Raw genomic sequence first — 6,022 nt, 5'->3', positions numbered from 1 at the left:
CTTTTTTAGATAAGGTATAGTCAGGAGTCTCATCAGGAAATGAGTGTGTGACTTGTGAATGTTTTTCCTTTCAGCAAATAATTATGCACCCACCTACAAATAACATTCACCACCCTCATTTCCCCAAGGTTTCCCAAATCTTATCTGGATTCTATACCCCAAGTTTATCTCTGTAACTATCTATAGTGTCTCAACATTTCTCATGAACTTTCTTTCTCAGCATTTCACATAACATTCTATTTCTCAGCATTTTTCATTATATTTTATTTTTCATGCATACCATTTACATCAACCTTATATTCATCAAATTTTTCACTAATGAAACATTTTATCATAATTTCACTATATATCAATTATCAAACAAAAATTCATAGTTATTGCCATATGTCATTCTAACACAAAAAAACATTCATCAATTGTACAAGTCAATGAAACATGCTGGAGGTTGAACACCTCTGGACTTAGACAAGTTGTACAATATAAAATATATTGCTGGTGATGACATTCTCTTAGTCTTAACAAAATCTTCTATCTTAGAGTTCAACATGATCCAATATTCACAATACACATATTATTCAAAATAATAAATAGCAATCTTAATTGTACATGCATAATATTCAATAATAAAGTCATAAGACTTCTAAAAATGGTTTTGTTTAAAGCCTTTCCTATAAAATTGTAGTTAGATAGTTCTAGAAACAATCATGGGTTTTTCATGTCTAAAATCTCCATCCTTACACTTCAAATTTTAAGAAAACATTTGGATTCTATGATTCTAATAAAAAAACCTAGTCCTTTCAAACCAAAATACTTAAGTAGAAATTAAGGTTCAAGATCAACTCCCCTTATCTTATTTGGAACGAGTCTCTAAGCTTAAGTTCTCCTTGAGATCCAAAAGAGATGTACAACACTTCCAGTGGAAGGTTTGTCTAAAAGATCAAGATCTGCTTCAATCCGAATGGAATAGACATTCGAGCTTAGATCTAAAAGAGGTTCAGGATTCGGAAGAGTTTTCTTTGGGCAGAGAAGGTGAAAGAATAAAGGGAAATGAGAGGAAAGACTATTTGGTTCTAAATGAAAATTTCTAAGACGGAAGTCCCTTAAATACCCTTCCAAACTTGCGCGTTCTCGCTTGAGTAAGATCAACTATCGCCTAAGTGAGAAAACTAGATAATGGTTTCACCTAGTTTTCTGATATTCTCGCCTGGGCAAGAATGAGTCCAGAGAGTTTTCCATTTTTCTTGTGATTCCTTGCTTGGGCAAGCTCCATCTCACTTGGGTGAGCCATATTCTTACCTAGACGAGAGAACAGTTGGGACAATATTATCCTCTCTCGCTTGAGTGAGAGTGCCCCAAAATACTTGGCTCAAAAAACTATGTCTCGCTTGAGTAAGACATAGCTCACCTGAGCAATAAACCTTGCACAAAATTCCTATTCCAAAAATCAAGGCAATAAAAAATGACGATGTTACATATCTCGCTTAAGCAAGACCTCCTAATGTTTTATTAATTTTAAAGATTTTCTATTCAAAGTCAAGATAAAATACCGATTAAAATAAATATGCAATAATAAAATGAGGATGTTACACAAAGCACTCCCATGTTAACAGTTGAGGTATGGGCATGCTTGTTGGGGTGAAGCTCTATTTTCCATCCACTTTGGGCCCAAAATGCACCAAAATCCAATTATGCCTTTCAAATACTAAACTGCACATAATTAAGTATAAAATCCTAATTGAAATATAGACTTATCAACCCCCTTCATACTTGAGATTTGCTTGCCCTCAAGTAAAGTCCTAATTAAGAATAAGGAAATAACTTTGAAACATATAATCACAATAAGGAATGTGATACAATTAAGATTCAAAGAACAAAAAGCGTAATATTATTAAGCATAAGTAATTAAAAAGTTTCCTACTTAGAATCTTATATTCCCCAACATTTCACTCAAACATCAAACTTAAGTACTCTACTTTCTTCTCTCTCTAAGTATCCAAGAAAAAAGGAGATATCACTTAGTTCCTCGAAAGATGAGTGTACTATTATAGGCTTGACTATAAATCAACTTTCCACTAAGTGAATTGAATGCAAGTAAAAATCATGAGGTCTTTCACAAGTTGTAATGTGGCTACCGGTTTAAATAATTAAGGTAAGGTAAATGAAAGTAATTGATGTACAAAGGAGTAATAAATCATGACAATTAACAAATATGTCCTAAGTCTATAAATGAAGTTCTTGAAGTAATTTTTATATTTCACATTCAATTAATTTCTTTACTCCTTATTCCTTTTATTCATTTTTAACTCTTTTTGCTATTTTTCATTCTCTTTTATATTTGCATATATTTTCTTTCTTTTGCATGTAAGAGACGTAGAAAAGAATTCAGCAATCGATTCAACAACCCAATTGCTTCATTCATAAACTTAAATTAATCAAAATATTTTATATAATCAAATCCAATGGAAAGAGAAAATCAATAAGGCTCAAAGTGGGCAACTAGTTATATCTCAAATATGCAGAAGGCCAAAAATAAAAATCCTATTACGCCTCAACCATATTAAAATATGCAATAAAAAAGAGTTGCTTCTAGTTAGTTACAAATTAAATTCTAGAGCACAAATCTTAAGGAGATAGTCATACAAAACAATGAGTAAGGGGTATCATTAATTAAATTAGGGCAAAGATCTCCATAAAGACTCAAAACTCACATATGTAGATTAAGTTTAATGTAGAGCGAAAAAGTAGAGAACTTAGCTAGTTATTAGTTTCCAAGTGAAAAATTTTATTTTAGTAATTAATCACTCAACATACTATTCTATCTAAAAAAAATGAGGTTCCTTGAGGATAAAAATTCACAAAAATTCACTTAAGAGCACGCAAGAAACATATTATTGGAAACTCCCTCATACTTAAAGCAAAATATTGTCCTTAATGTTTGGAAGAATTAAATGCATACAAAGAGGTTAATGAAAAAAAAAGATTCGCTGATAAATCTATTGAAAGTGCCTATTTGAGAGAAAAGATAAGGTTCTATCAGGCTCTGGTAATGCAGCATGACCATGTTGTACCTTGTGCACACCCCTGCTCGTAGTACAAAACCTCAATTTTCTCGTTGCGGTTGCATGCACGGCTGTGTATGTCGCTAAGCATGTCCGTGCTTGTTGCACATGTCCAGAAACATGCATGAAATTTGATAAACTCAACTCCTTTGAGCTGCTAATATGCTTATTCTTCATTCTAAGAAAAAGAATAAACAAAATAAATGTAAAATAAGGAAAGAAAGGGAATAAAATTGAAATAAAAGATGTTGGTTGCCTCATGCGAGGGTTTGTTTAACATCATAAGCCTGACGGTCCTAGCAGATTATGGTCGGAAGAAGGTATGATTTTCAGAGGTTACTCCCTTGATGTGTATTTGTCTTCCTAGCAACTTCTTCTCTATAACACTTGTCATATCAGAAGAGTTAATCATGAGAAGGGAGGGAGGAGGAGAGTTAAAATAAAAAGGAAAAAATTTAAGCTTTAAATCTCAGGGTTTATTAATAGGTGGTTTGAGCTTTTGTTTCTCCTTATCCTCAGGTTGCTTGTTCCTTGGCCTTCTTCTTGGAGGTCCATGCTTCACAGAATTTAGAGGAGAAGCAATATCCATAGTGCTCACAAAATTATAGGACTTTTGGCTAGAAGGGTACTTTAAAGAATTGAAAACCTGAAAAATGATTTCTTCATCATCTAGCTTTAAGGTGAACTTTCCTTCCTAGATGTCTATGATGGCTCTTACAGTTGCCAAGAAGGGTTTTCCTAAGATGATGGCAATATCATCATCCTCTACCATATTAAGCACCACAAAATTTGCAAGAAATATGAACTCTCAAAACTTCACAAGCACATTTTTTACTATGCTCTTAGAATATGTTATTTACCTATCTGCTAGCTGAAATGACACAGAGGTTGGTTTAGGTTTATGCATTCCAGCTTCTTGAAAATAGAATAGGGCATACAACTAATATTTGCTCCTAAATCACATAAAGCTTTATCAATATGAGTTTTTCCAATGGTGCAAGGGATAGTAAAACTCCCTGGATCCTTAAACTTAGACAAAAGTTTTTAAAGAACTATAGTTGAACATTCTTCAATTAAATTTATAATCTCACGCTTGTTTAACCTCTTTTTGTTGCTCAAGGTTTCCTTCAGGAATTTAACATACTTTGGCATTTTACATATCTAATGACAAAAGGAAGGTTGATGTGTACTTTGCCCAAAATATCCAAGAACTTGTTTAACTCTGGGTCATAAGGGAGTTAGCCTTACAAAATCATTATGGAAAAGGTATTCTAAGGATCATAGAGGCTTGGCCGTGTAGGGTATTCTTCTTTCTTCTTTTTTTCAATCTTTGCGCTTAAAGCACGACCTTACTCAAGGCGATGCATGGTCATGCATATTGAATCTGGCTGGGCGAGCTTATCGTGCTTCTCCTAAAGCAGGGGCATACTCATAAATAAGGGCGTGCCTGTAGGGAAGCATATGTGTGCATATTCTAAAGCACAGGGTGCTTGTACATCTGTTCTTCCATTCTTGCACCTTCTTCCTGCTTCTTAAAATATTGACTCAAAAGATTAGTAATTTGCTTAGACTTGACATAATCTTTGAAGTTTGTGATCTCATCTCTTATTTAATCTTTGTGAACCTTTTTTCCTCAATTTCAATATGTTCGAACTTAGATTTTCAAGCTCAAACATCCTCTTATCAGAATAATGCATATACTGCATCATTTGCTCTTGAAAGTTGCACTAAGTTCTAAGGGTCTCCTTTCCCTCTAGTCTTACTCCTTGATTTTATGTATAGGGAGGGCGATAAACATATGAATTTTGACTTCTAAAATCATTCCTCTAAGAATTAGAAAGGTTACTTTGACACCTCAAGTTGTAATTATTACCCATGAAACTAGCTTCCTCTTTAATTTTAGTAACTAGACAATTACTGTTATCATGGCCCAAGAAGCCACAGTGCTTAAATTTAGAAGTTGCTGGTAATTTTGTTTATTGTCCCTATACTCCCCCATTAAAGATTTTGCCTATTTAATTAAAGCTTCTAATTGAGTTTTTAGAGGATTGTTGCTTTCTGCTAGATACACCAGAGTGATCTCTTTCTTTCTGCACATGTAAGGGTTAGTTGTGTGCCATTGAAAACTAATAGATATTATCTCATCCACCAATTTATATTCGTCATCTAGATCTTTTCTTATAAGGATTCCTTCAGTTGTTGTATCAACTGTAGCCCTGAAGACTAATAATCCACTGTAAAAAATTTGCATGTGTCTCTATATAGGAAAACTATGATGAGGGCACCTCCTTAAAAATTCTCTATATCGTTCACAAGCTTCAAATAGGGAATTTGACTCATATTGCTGGAAGCTGGATATCTCTACCATAAGCTTAGTAGATCGAGATAGATGAAAATACTGTCCTAGAAATTGTTAAGTTAGATCATCCCAAGTTATGATGGAACCTACAAGGAGCATGACAAACCATGCATTCACCTTATCTATGATAGAAAATGGGAAAAGGCGAAGTTGTTCGTAGGCAAGTATACCCATCAAAAAGTAATAAAGGGTTCTAAAATAAGTCTCTAAATTATTGTCTCACAAGGATTGTTCCAATTACCAAGAATTTTTTAATTCGATTGTTTGAGCTTAAAAGATGTGAATTTTAATAAAAAAGTGAGGATTAAAAATAAATCAATTATTAATTAAATTCAAAGCAAGTAACATAATATACTTCTTGGTTGAACTTATGGGAGAGGAACCTAGGGCATATGAGTTTACTCATTCAATCCTTTATGTTTTTCTTCTTTTTAACTCTAAATCTGATTTCCTTGTGATTACCAATCATTTATACAAATACTATCAACACTTAATGATCATGTAATATCGATATTCTTTTCTCTAAATTAACATCCACAATGGTCATGTAAGATATCAATTTAAGAAAGCATAAAGAAACTATGAACTTATTAATTTAATAACA

At 33.0% G+C, this 6,022-nt stretch overlaps 1 non-coding gene across 1 annotated transcript; it reads left to right on the top strand.

Annotated features, from left to right (window-relative positions):
- Positions 1-5,326: 5,326 nt before the first annotated feature.
- On the top strand, positions 5,327-5,433 carry LOC113873914. The gene has a single exon (XR_003505980.1). It is a non-coding gene; the product is annotated as a small nucleolar RNA R71 (small nucleolar RNA).
- The last annotated feature ends 589 nt before the right edge of the window (positions 5,434-6,022 follow it).

This window comes from Abrus precatorius, unplaced genomic scaffold, assembly GCF_003935025.1.
Source record: "Abrus precatorius isolate BTA unplaced genomic scaffold, Abrus_2018 Scaffold7, whole genome shotgun sequence".
NCBI classification, from domain to species: domain Eukaryota; kingdom Viridiplantae; phylum Streptophyta; class Magnoliopsida; order Fabales; family Fabaceae; genus Abrus; species Abrus precatorius.
The sequence above is the reverse complement of the archived record's forward strand: the minus strand, read 5'-3'. Positions and strand labels throughout refer to the sequence as shown.